The 12,797-nt window shown below is 48.6% G+C and overlaps 1 long non-coding RNA gene across 1 annotated transcript in view; it reads right to left on the reverse strand.

Annotated features, from left to right (window-relative positions):
- Positions 1-12,797, reverse strand: part of LOC133225420 (uncharacterized) — a 91,222-nt gene that overhangs the window by 9,413 nt on the left and 69,012 nt on the right. The gene's annotated exons all lie outside the window — the stretch shown is intronic.

The raw sequence follows: 12,797 nt of genomic DNA on the forward strand, positions 1-12,797 counted from the left end.
GCTGGTCTTCGCTTTGAAATGCCCAAAACAATGGGGGCCACTGTTCTTCATCGCTTCGCCTTTCCATTCCATTTGCATAGTCTGTTCTGCCTGATTGACCAGCTTGGGCTGTCCAAGGGACCAGCATTGTTCACAGATCACTTCAAGATGGCACAGATGACAAGATTCAGGTGAGAGATGAAGTGGGATGATTCTCAAATGCCATAAGGAAAAGCTACCCTGGGAACTTTTAGTGCAAGAGAAATAGTACCACAATTGAAGCACTTAAAGAATTTTTTAAATTGTTTTGGGTTTGGGGTTGTTGTTTGCTTTTTGGTTTTGTTTTTTTTTTTCAAGAAAATGATCATATTTGGAAATGCTCTGCCTTGACACACAAACCAGTAACAGGAGCTTTGTGTGTTTCATTGAGTTATTATGTTTGGTTCTCTTGTGATTTTGGGTTTTTGGGGGGTTGGGGTTTTTGTTTGTTTGGGGTTTTTTGGGGGGGGGGGGGGTGTTTTGTCTTGTTTTGTTTTGTTTCTTTTTTTTCCATTCCAGCTCTCACCTTCCCCGGGATAAGATGGGAGCCGTGCCATTGGAAACCTTTGTGAATCAAAGTTTGCTTCCTAAAAATCATAAGACAATAAATAAAGCTCATCACAGAGGCGAGTTTTGAAATCCCTTAGTGCCTGCTCCGTAACTAACTGCCAGGATTAATTACTTAATGTTCATAAAGAGATTTCGACATGGAAAACCCTCCCAGAAATGCAAAGCAGGGAAGCAGGGCAGGCTGGAGCACGCCTCCTTTTCCTTGGAGAAGCTGCAAACTCTCTGCTGGCCCAGATTCCCAACTGAAACGTAATGCTTCGGGGGGTTCATTCTTCCTTCTCCCCCCCACCCCCCCACCCCTAGGTACTCGAGTAAACATACACACGGCAGCGCCCCTAAAATGAGTTTCAGTTGACACCGATGTTTTGACTTCCTCTCAAAAAGACAAAATCTTTGTCATACAAGTATGTTTTCCCTGGAGGGGTTTCCAGCACAATTTGCTATAATTTCTTTACACCTAACGGAACTGATGGGATCTGAGCAGTAAAACATATTCCCACAGTACTTTCGCTCTCTCGCACTCTCTGTTACCCTCCTGGGGTTCAGATCACTCTCTAGCATAAATATTGCCAATAATTGTGCTAATACGGTGATTCTCAGAAGGAAGCGGAACTCTCTCCTCCTTGTAGAGCAGACCTAACTAAATCCATGCGACTTCTGCTTAATCTCTCGGTGTATTCTCTCCTAGCTGCTCGTCTTTCCCCTGCAGCGACTAATACACTTAATTACATGATTTACAAGCATTGCCAACAAGGTCCCAGGGGCTGCTAAAGACCGGCGAGCGGGGCGTGAGGTGCCTGCCCCTGCAACACGGGCACCTCGAAGGGAATGTGCTTTCAGCCGGACCCGGCTCTGTAGACTGACCCAAAAATTATCCCCCAAATACCCTTCTCCACTGTCTCATACTCACACAGACACACATCCCTTTCATCTTGTGCTCCAGTCCCAGGATGGTTTGGGGTTCCCCCCCCCAGTGAAGGGGGGGATAAAAGCTGCGGAGGAAACTTAAGTGGCTCTGGAGTTTGTTTAATTTCCCTCCAGTGTTTACTGATAATTCGAGAGACGCTTATCTCGGGGAATATAACGATTAATACAACCGCAGGTTTCCAGATAAGTGATTGTGATGGAGATTGTTGGCGAGAAAATAGACAATTATCCGCTGTTAGCTTTACATAAAGATCGCATTAACTTGAATTAGTTATCAGACAAAAGAACATCAGAAAGCTGCACCTTTCTGCCAAGGCAACCGCTCGCAGGCACTGCGCTCAGCACAAGCAACCGCACCGCGGCCTCCTCACCATCTCCAGGGCCTGAAAGGGGCAGCGGGGACCAGGGGGAACCGGGGGATCCTAGGTCGCTGGGGGGACTGGGTGGTCGGTGGGGGCTACCGCGGGTTCATGCGGAGGCACGGCCTCTGCGAGGAGTGGGAAGGGCGAGCCTTGGGCCCTGGGGATCGCTTTAATCTCAAATGCCCGGCCGAGCCGCTTTCATTTCTATAGGGAGAAATGAAGCGGGACGTGGGGTAGGAGCTGGGGAGGGAGGCAGTGCGCCCTGGGAAGGAGCGGCGTGGGTGATAGCCAAGGAAAACTCGCTGCAAGGGAAGGGCACGTGGCTATTAAAATCCAGAGACAATATAACATTAAAAATTATTAAAAAAGGAAATAAAAATACATAAACCCATAATGACAACCCGGAGGCAGCTAGCTATTTGCATATGAAACCAGGAGCGCGGCAGTCCCCTTGCCGCATGATGTGCCCAGCGGTCCGGGCCCCCCCCAGACTGAAAAGCCCTTTGATTATTTCTCCTCTCCCTAGGAAAGGCTGATTCCTCCGTAATTGATAGTGGGGAAGGGCCGTAATTAATTTCGCAGAGAACTGCAGCTTCTCCTGCCGGCTGGTGGGGAAGGGCTAGGAGAGAGGAAAAGGGGCTCGGGAGGAACTCCCTCCGAGAACCCCTAATTAAAAGGAATCACGGTTCACCCTCTCCGGCACCGAGCCCCCCCCCCCCCCCTCGCCTCTCCACCACCCCTCGCTCCCCGGGGGGGCAGGGCCCGTGGGCTGCTCTCACGGAGCCCGAGAGCATTCACCATGCGTTTGTATGGCTGGAGGTTTCTGTGGGAATCGAGTAATTGGGGGGATGTGTGCACTCTCGGCTGGTTTCTCTCTGGAATTAAAGGCAGTCTTCAAAATAGGATGTTTGTTAGAGATCTTCAGCTGGGGGGAAACCTGACATTTCGGATCAGCGCGTTCTCTGTGCTGGATTTTCAGGCAGACCCTTAAGCACTGTGTTTATGTGGGGTTGGGAGGAGGAAAGAGAATAATAGGGGGGAGATTTTCCTGTTTAGTGGGGCAACGGGGCAAAACCCATCGAGGTGCTCCAGGCTTCGGGCTGAAGGAAGCCTGGCAGGAGCTGGGATAGAAATCTGCTCTGGGGAGCAGGGGCACCCCAGATTCGCGAGTGAGGCTGTCGCGAAGGGAGTGGGAAAGGGATGTCGGGTGGAGCGGCGCGGCTCCCACCCGAGCCGGGGAGCCCTGGGAGCCGGCCCCGGCCCCGGGACGTGCCGCTGCTGCCGCTGGGTCCCCGCTGAATGGAGCGGATAATGATCCCCGGTTCCCAAGGCAGACTTGCTGCTGCCTGGTGAGCCTTGGATTTGTGTGGTCCAAGCCTTTCCCAGCTTGTCCCATTCTGTCACCGGGATAAGGGGCTCCCTCGGCTCGTTTGCACCTGCGTCGCTTTTGGCTCCTTCAGGAATGCGCTGAAGCTTGTAATCAGCTTTGTGAAGCCATTGAGTGCACGGCTGAGTGAAACTTCCAAAGCTCGCAGAAAACTGGCCCGCTGAATAGGAGTCAGCATGGGGCTTCTCTCCAAGCCCCTGGCCTGCCAAATTCCAGCAGAGCCCCTCACAATCAGTCCACACAAGCTTTACTGCTCTCCCCGCACTGGGAGAAGGGAGAAAAGAAAAGCTAAAATACCAGTCACCGAGGTTAGCGGTTTGTTCCCAGATTAATGGCAAACGCCTCTCTCCCCAGTGCAGAGAACCAATTCACTCAAGAGATGTGTGTACATTTATACATACACATATATATATCTGTGTGTATGCATATAGATATAGGTGCATGTGAATATGTATGCATGACTAACAAGAAAAGGAAGAATGAAATAAAGGTTCGGGTTTTTTTTGTTTTGTTTTGGTTTGTTGGGGTTTGTTGTTTGTTTTGTTTTTACTTTATGTGGCTCTTATGGCAGCAAACAGGTAGCAAACAGGCTGTCTTGCTATCCATCCCACAAGGTTACTCTTCTGTCATCTCAGTCTTTTCTGCAACTATATGGTTTTAAGGCTCTCATGGGAATGCACTCATATGTACATCATATAGATGAAGAGGATTCTCAAATGCAGTCAGGTCTTCCATTTGGAGGTAATAGAGCACCAAGCAAAGCTCCATAGGAGAGTAGAACAAAAGCAGTGGGCAGGTTAAAAATTAAACTAAAATGAAACAAATCGTCAACAACCCCACCACCACTACCAATAAACCCACTTCTTGAGAAGATAACTCGAAGGGCCCAGCCGTGGAGTTTTCACAAACCACATCATGATCTGTGTTACTTGCAGGATGGGTTTGACAACAGGGAGCTCTGTTGCCACCTGGATCCCTTCCACCCCAGGGAAAAACACTCAGGGATGGTCCCACTAGAGGGAATCACCTTATTTTGAGCATCCTTAATGCTGGCGACATGTACTACCTCACAGCTGTGTTAAAACTTTCCCAATATCTGACTGCACAGGTAGGAGTGATGCTTAGCAAGTCCTGAATACATAGCATGACTTGGTCATACTTTTCATCCAGGTTCTGAAAGCCTGTCTGTATGCAGTTGAAGATTCACGTTTATTAAGGGAAATGATTACTGGAGTTATACAAACACCTTGCTTTCTAAAGCAGTCCTTTTACGATAAAAAGCACTGTGAAATATCCTTAAATCTGTTAAAACTGTAAGGCAAGGGTGCTGTGGCATCAGATCTGTGAATATAAATCCATGAGCAAGGCCTTCTCTTCAGATCTTGGAATGCTTCATTCTACACATAACTAAAACAATGAAAACAACATTATTACAGCATTAACATTTTTGCAAGTCCTCCTTTTGGGTTCGTGTAAGGGGGGGAAATGCAGACTTGCAGCATTTCCAGAGATGGTGTGTCCTGAAGGGCTTTGCCATGCCTCTTAAGTACGTCACAGAAATGATGTTTTCTTGATGCCCACATTGAAATAATGGCGGCAGAATGAAAAGAACTAACAACTAGAAAACTTGGTAGATGTTTCGTGTAAGTTCAGCAGGACTTTGTCTCACTTTGCTGTCATGCTTTGGGCACCATTACAGCATTTTCAAGACTGTCCCAGAAACTGATGGCAGCAGTAGGTGGTTTTGGCACTGGTGTCTGACAAGTTTGCAAGGACTTTTTGGTGAGAATAGGTTGCAGAGCAGATGGACTCCTAAGAGAGTTTAGGAGCATCAGTGCACCGTATTCTGATTCTCAGGTCCCTCTAAAAGATGATGTAACACCAATGTGAGGAGTTAGGGAGTAAAAGCATAGAGAAACATGTATAACACTGAAGTCCTGAACCATCAAACCTTCTACATACAGCCACAAACGATTTAAAGCTACACCACTTCTGCCTGTAAAGTTTCTTTTCTTTTTGGAAGTTTGATGTGCTATTTTCGACTGTGTTGTTTCTTCCAAGCATTCTCAGTGACAAGTCATGAGGATATGCAGTAATTCAGAAATTAGTGAAATTTTATTCTTGGTGGGGGCGTTGGATTAAGAGGCTGGGAGAGTGTGAAACAAGTCAACGTGTAATTGTATGATAAGGCTCTCACGAGGAATTTATTGGCCAAGTTGCTATTTCTATTCCTTCCTAATCTCGTTTAGCACATTCATTCTCTGCAATCTGTCTCCATAATCTTCTGTGACAGAATGGCAGCCAATAGAAGCATGCATGTTTGGAGAGAAGAGAAAATATGCAGAGGCGTGATAAACTGATGCTAATTATCCATATTTAGGACACCGAGTGCAGAAGATCAAGGTTTACAAATAACAAACCAGAGCCAATGATGATGGCTTCCTAGTGTGGAATATATTGGAGGGGACAAGATAAGGGTTTCACATGCAGAAGAGATTTATTGGTCAAAGGGTTCACCTTCCACTTTTCCACTTTCATATAGCAGTAAATTATTTGGGCTAAATTCACCAGAACATTACTCTTTTATTTGGCAATGTGCCATGACTTGCTCTTTCTTTGTGTCCTTTCAATGCAAATCCTTGTAGTGTAACATCAGTTGATAAGAAACAAATAATTGGAGTAATAGGTAATTCCCTTTAAATTGTGCATATAGGACAGTAAGGTAATCATCTAGTATAGAATGAGACCGGAGTATGGAGCAGATAGCTGAAACTGAAACAATATCTATGTCGGCTATTAAATTACATTTGTACTAGAGAAAAAAAACCTGCAAAAAGACTTGCAGGTTGGACTGGAGAAAGCAGTGGTCTAGTCACCTTTAGACCATTTTCCTACAAACTTCTCAAATTTCTTTCACTTTAAAAGACAGTTTACTTTCTTTTTTTCCTTGCTTTCTCTACCCACCCCCTTTTTTTTCCCCTTTCTCTTTGGTATTTCGGGGGGGGGGAGGGGGGCTTCTGGGGAAAGGAGAGGGAAACTAACATTTAAATTAGGGGTGCTGCCTTGTCCTTTTAAAAAGCGTTGGGTCTGAGAAATAATAAAGCAAATCAGTTTGGCAATAACTGTGTAGTATGGTTGAGGGTCAGTAGGGTGATCTTAGTAGCCTGCAGTACTTGCATTGTAAACTTTCCAAAATAAGGATAATATTAGTGGAGTTTAGGTTTATTTACGAGTCACGAGAAAGTACAGTGGCAAAATTCTTACTGTGATTTTCGAATAACATCTCGCTGTCAGGTGGAAATAACCTGTACTTCGATAAAGTCATTTTTAAACTGTATGTCAACACTCCTTGCTTCTCCAACTGTATTTTTACTGTGCTGGTGGTACGATAATACTGAGCAAAAGGATCCTGCTTCTGAAGCAGCAAATACACACCTCAGAGGTGCTTCCTTTAGGAAAAACTCTTCAAAATATCCTATTTGATATCAGGAAAGAGATTTCTTCAATGATCACTCTTTTAAGAAGAAAACATTTTCTTGGTCTTTTGTTTTACTGCTGAATGATCCTGGATTTATTTCTCTCCCTCCCTGAAGTATTCCTTTAAATTCGTTTATTTTTTCTATCTCCTATGCATGGGCAAAAATACTGCAATCCCAAACTCAACACTTTCACAGGTTTCTTAAAAAGCTTTCTAAAAGCAGTCGTGCCTTTCCAAATCCCCACAGGTAGCTGCCTTCCCTCAGAAATACTCAGAACGCATAACTGAAGAAAGAAGGTAAGCAAGCAGGCAGGCTGAAGGTTAGGTCGTAGAAGTGGCGATAGGGTCATCAGTGGGCAGAAATAAATGGAATCCGTGAAGGAGGATGTCCGTGGAGCACGGCAGCCCTCGGGAGGGGCTGGGGCTGCCGATGCAGTGAGTGCCTGAGAGTATGACACCTCCAGCCGGAGAATCCCGGCGCCTGATCCAGCCCCCCTAAAACCAGCCGGACCCGGCTCAGGAGTTTTGTCCTCTGTCCCCTCTCCAGTGTCAGATGCGACGCGGTGGCCTGACGCCGCAGCTGCTCGCCGGGGTTGCGGAGCTCCCCGCCCGCCCGCCCTCCCCTGCCGGTCCCCGCGCCCCGCTGGGGACCGCCTCCTCCACTGCCCGGGCATCCACCCTCTGCGGGATGGGGGAGACCTGAACCTATTCAGCCCCCACGGCAGTGCGATGGCTGTCCTGAGTGGCAGGGCCACAGTGGGGGAGAAGGGACCGCCGACACAGTGTCCTATATAAGAAACTACCTGGTGTTGTCGGGGAGGGTGAGCGCGTAGGCCGGGGGTGGGGTGGGGGGGTGGTGGTCTTGGGCTTCATCAGGTGCCGTTTGGCAACTAGTTTGGCTGATTAGGTTGATTTTCAAAGTAAGGGAAGCCAAAGCCTGACCCAGTTTTAATGGGCAGCCCCTCTGGGGCCTGAGGGGTGCGGGCTGCGGGGGCCCTGCCACAGCCGCCTTCTCGCCGCCTTTCCTCACAAAAGATTTCTTCCTGTCCTCGGGGAAAAAGCAGTTGTCTTCCACCGAGAACTCGAAGAGTTTTTTAAAGTAACATTTCCCAGTTCCGTTTGTCATCTCCAGAGAGGCACTGGAAAGCCCCTTAATCCGGGTGTTCTTGTTAATCGAGGCGGAGGGAACGCCGAAGTTTCCCATTCAAATGTTTTGTGGCTGTGCTTGCTGTGCGATGCCAGATAAGGAAAAGGGACTCAGTTCCAGATGTTTCTCAACTGTTTCACAGAATAGGAACGGCGCCTTTGTACTAAGTTTTCTGCCCTTTCTTCTAATTTGTATTATTTTGCCTCCTATCACAAAACCCAAGCCCGATCCTCTGTGAATTTTAGCTCTGATTTTCTTCCCCCATACTTCCATCCATCACTCAATTTTCACGTCTGAAGCTAATCCTTTACCCGTTAGACAACGCATGTGATACTAAAACTAGAAGGTACAAGACACCTCAACTCACTGTTGTCTAAATCTGGCGTGCAACGGTATGACAGTGGAGGGAGATTCCCATTACCCAGCAAACGTCGGGAAATTATGAGGGGATGCTCCCAACTAAATGGCGCCATCACATATATTTATGCTGCAGTTGCTATCCACACCCTCTCAGATTTTTTATAAAAGATTAATGCTTTCATATATGCATTTTTGCTGTATGTGTTAACTTCTTATAGTTAAAGGAGGTCAACAAGCATATCCCGAGGAGCAGAAAAAGTTTTTTCTTTTAACAAGAGACTCCGAGATTGACCCCTGTCATGAAAATAAATTTACCTTTCAACTGTAGCATCTTGTCTTATTCCACATCTAAGACTACTCTAACACGGCTGATAAATTCAGCCATCTAAATAGGAACCCACTGTAAAGGTGAACACATGGACACATTATTTAGGCATTACGGAACCTCTAAAACATGTTTGAGACACATCAAAACATTTACCTTATCTACCTGGAACTACACACTTAATAGTGCAACAAAATAGCAAACTACTACCAAATTGTACCAAACCGTTTATTCCGTCGCCCAATTATGTCTTTTTGCGATAACGTCATTTAATCTCTTTCCTTATCTTAAATATATGTATCTGTGCACATTTATCGTGATGAGATTGTCCCGCTTATCTGGTGAGCTTTGGTCAGAAGATGTTGCTATATTTGGGAGAATCATTCAGGGGTTCCATTTGAGTAGTCAACTCAAAACAAAACGATTCGGAGACTACATACCACTATGCTATGACCCAAAAGCTGGTCTGCTAAAAGGACATTTTGGATGGAGGAGCAGCAGAAACTTCCTCAGACTTCCTAAAAAGTGAGAAACTGATAAGAACATTAACAGATTAAGTGCTTGGGACTAGAGGGGGGAAAAAACACATGTTCTGCTCTAATTTCTTCATTCTTTCGACTATTCCACAAGACACATAAGTAAAGCTGTGACACCAGAGCAGGGAAAGTCTCCTTTTGGAACACTCACTGCATAACTATGTCCCTACCTCTTCACCTTTATGGCAGTCAAAACCACACAGCTGAGAAGTTTGTTAGGCTAAACTCCACGTTTTCCTTGTTCAGCTCTTAATTTTTAATTTTCATTTTTCCTTAAATTTCAATCTTCCTGAGCTATTTTCTGGAATTTGAGATTCACAGTTCTCTGCCAGAGTTCTCCTTTTGACACATGCAGGCTTCAGCTCCCTTGTAGCTGTGTATTTTAAACGGCATTTCGTACCTAGTTTTCTTTCTCACTCTCCTTCAAGGTAGGAAATGTGTTTACGTTGTCCGATTGCCCAAGCTCCTCGTTTTTTCTCATTATTTCCTCCATTTCAACAGCAGGAGGAACCACAAAGACCGCACCTGCCCTGTGACTGAAAAGCAGTTTAGAGGAAGGTAGGATTGATAATGCACGGAAGAGCAGATAATGAAAAAAATCCAAAGAAACCCTTAACCAGAGCAAAGCCACTTCCTCTCTTCTACCTACAGGTAAAACAAAAGGTAATAAGGAAAGTTAATCTGATCAGTTGATTAAGTGATTAGTCAAGATCTTTTCCAAAAGATAAAGACATTAACCCGCGTGTAAGGCACGAGGAGGAGACCATGGTTAGGGTCTATGTAACTCTGATGCACTGCAGATGGTTTCAGACCCCCCAGCTTTCCTCACCGGGTCGGAACTGTGGTTTCGTATCACTATTTAGTTGTTTTGAACTCTCGTTCCTGAAGTTTTAGTCTTACCCCCAGCCTTGGGCTGCTCGTATTTGCAACTCCAAGGCATAAGAGACTGCTACTTCATTCTTTTAATCTGATTAGGATTGAACTATCCACTGTCCAACAGCTCTTGCAAGACAATATTTTTATACGCTATTTATGCATTGAAGTAAAGGGGGGGGAGGGGAAAGGCTGAATTTAATACTTCTGAAATTTGTGCGAGACAATTTTGGGGTGGAAAATAAACCTCTCCCTACTTCCCCCGCACCCGTATCCCCCCGTGGATAAATTATACTGCCCAAAATCTATGGTGCCTTTGTTAACCGCTAGTTCCTAGTTGCTATGGAGAGTTTTACGCCTTGATAAACTATATTTCACCTCCTCCCGGTGAAAGCTATTCTTTCCCTAAAGGCACACATTGCGGGCTCCGGTGCTCCCCCACCCCGGGCCGGCTGCACTTTCACGGCCCACGCTGCTCTGCCCTGGGCCGAGGCGGCGTTTTCCTACTCCTCGAAGCGCCTCTCACCATCCAGCACTTGCCCAATTGTTTGACCACGGCCAGATGCTCTCCTGCTTCTACTCGGTTTCATTGTCCCTTTTTTTTTTTTTTTTTTTTTTTTTTTTAATGTTTCTGAAGGGTAGTCCCTCTATCTGAGAGCCGCAGCTAACCGTGGCACACGTCTTCTCCAAATCAATGCGAGGTGCCCGGGCTGAAAGCGTGGACAATGGGATTTTACCGAGCATGAAGCATATTGCCCCCAAACCCGTCCTGACAGGCCATGCTAAAGCACTTGAATGACTTTCTTGAAACGAGACTTTTCTGAAGGCTCCTCCCTTCAGGGAATTACACCGGCAGGGAAAGACAGGCATGAAACTGCACGGGTGCACCCCAAGGCTTTGAAAATAGGGGAGGGTTCTTTGTCTCAAGGACCGACCGTTTCCACCCCAAAGCCAAGGACCAGCGCGCTTTCCCTGAGTGGAGGCCCCTCACTCCACAGCATCCCTGGGAAGTTTGAAGGATGGGGTTTTCTCTGATACTTTCCCTTTGGTACCTCCAGACTTTCTGATGATGGCACATCTAGCAGTGCAACTCGGTTCAGCCAGCTGCTACTGACTTCTGGCATATTTTACACAAGCATCGCCAAGTGTGTCCCAGTTTTAGGCATGAGGCTAGGAAGGACTTCCAGGTCTCCTGCTAGTACCCTTTACCATCTCAGGCTTGTGGCCACAGGAACGGGGGCTATACACTGTGATAGCGGAGCTCCTCAAGAGGCACCCAGTTTGCTAATCTTCACTTTCACACAGTTGCATCCAGCAGCAGAATGGCTCTCTACATGTAAAGGCCAAGGGGCTTTCCCCTCAAACGCCGCTCCTGCATCTGTACCTGCACACCAAGGGCCCGGGCTCCTTTGCCATCTTCCCTTCCCTTAGGTGCTGCCCATGTCTCACTGCTCCTCTTGATTCAGCTGAGGAACGGCGGGGCCGGGACCATCAGGCAGGCAAGGCCCTGGGCGCCCCGCATGCATAATCCCTGCTTTGCCTCCCGCCGCTCGGGGAAGCGGGGGTCGATTACCCCCAGCCCCTCATGCCCCTGGCTGCAACCAGTTCCTGTCCCGTCTGCTCTCCCCTCTGTGCCGGGCTCGGAGCCCTGCAAGACGTGTTCCTGCCGCGTTTTCTGTTTCGTCTTCTCTGTCTTCTGACTTCACCTCTCCAGAAGCGGCTTTTCAGCCAGGCTTGGCTGTCCGACTTCCATCCCCCTCACCGTGTTAAACTACTTGCCCAGGTTTCAGTTTCCCCCCTAGAAAGAGGCACCCACTCTAACCAAGACACGAACCCACCGAGACTCGCTCCATCTTGACCAGTCTCCTCCAGTCCCTGCCTGCCATCCCTGGCACCTCCCTCCGCAGCACTGTGTGGTCCCCGCAGCGCAGGGGAGACGGAAGAGCAGAGGGCGGGGGCACACGGTTCCCCGAGAGGGGCCACAGGTGGCATCAGGTGATTGGGAATTCCCTCGGAAGATGGGGGGGGGGGCAGCATTTCCGACCCCATCTGCTTTAAGGTCCCTTTCGGATCGGACGAAGCGCACAAAGGTGCTCGACGTTGATAATGGGATAGCTCCAAGCGTCCTCGGTTTAGGGGGTGCTGTGTTTTCCAGAAGAGGAGAAGCTAAAATGCCACTAGATGGAAAGACCGCTTGCTCCCCCCTCCCAGCCTCCCCCGATATTTGTTACAGTGTGTTGTGCTCTCTTCCCCCCGTGCAGTGTCTGCGTGTGTGGAGTGGGAGCAGCCCGGCGGAGTGGCGGCGCCGGTGCCCCGCGGGGAGCGGAGTGGAGGCCAAGGAGCCCACCCGCTACCGCCGGCTCGTCGGGGGGTGCCCCCCTTAGCCCCCCCGCACCCGGTAGCCGTGAGGCAGATGGCCTGCGGTCCGGGAGGGCGGCCTGCGCCTGCCCGCCGCTAAACGCATGACTGGAGCCGGGCTTTGGTGTCGCTGGGAGCCCCGCAGCCCAGCCCGGGAGGGTCCCGTGTGGAGTTCAAGAGCGGCCTTTCCCGGCTGGCAGCAACGGGTTTGTTTTTCCCAGCTATCTTGGCCCGCCCTCCCATAACCCCCTCCCCCTCAAGTCTATGTCCCCCTCCTTCCCTTCCCTCCTGCTCCGCGGTGCGGCCAGGAGACGGGGCGCACGCAGCATCGTCCCGTCGGTCACCCCCTGCAGCCCCCGACCTCCCGCTGGCAACTCTCCTTCGCAAACCCTCCCAGCCTGTGGCCTCTCCCTTCTCTTCGGAGCCGGGACGGGCCCCACCCACAGCCTCCCGCTC

Source organism: Neopsephotus bourkii, unplaced genomic scaffold, assembly GCF_033783945.1.
Source record: "Neopsephotus bourkii isolate Nb327-2 ecotype Australia unplaced genomic scaffold, CSIRO-AGI_Nbou_v1 NB_1760, whole genome shotgun sequence".
NCBI lineage: Eukaryota > Metazoa > Chordata > Aves > Psittaciformes > Psittacidae > Neopsephotus > Neopsephotus bourkii.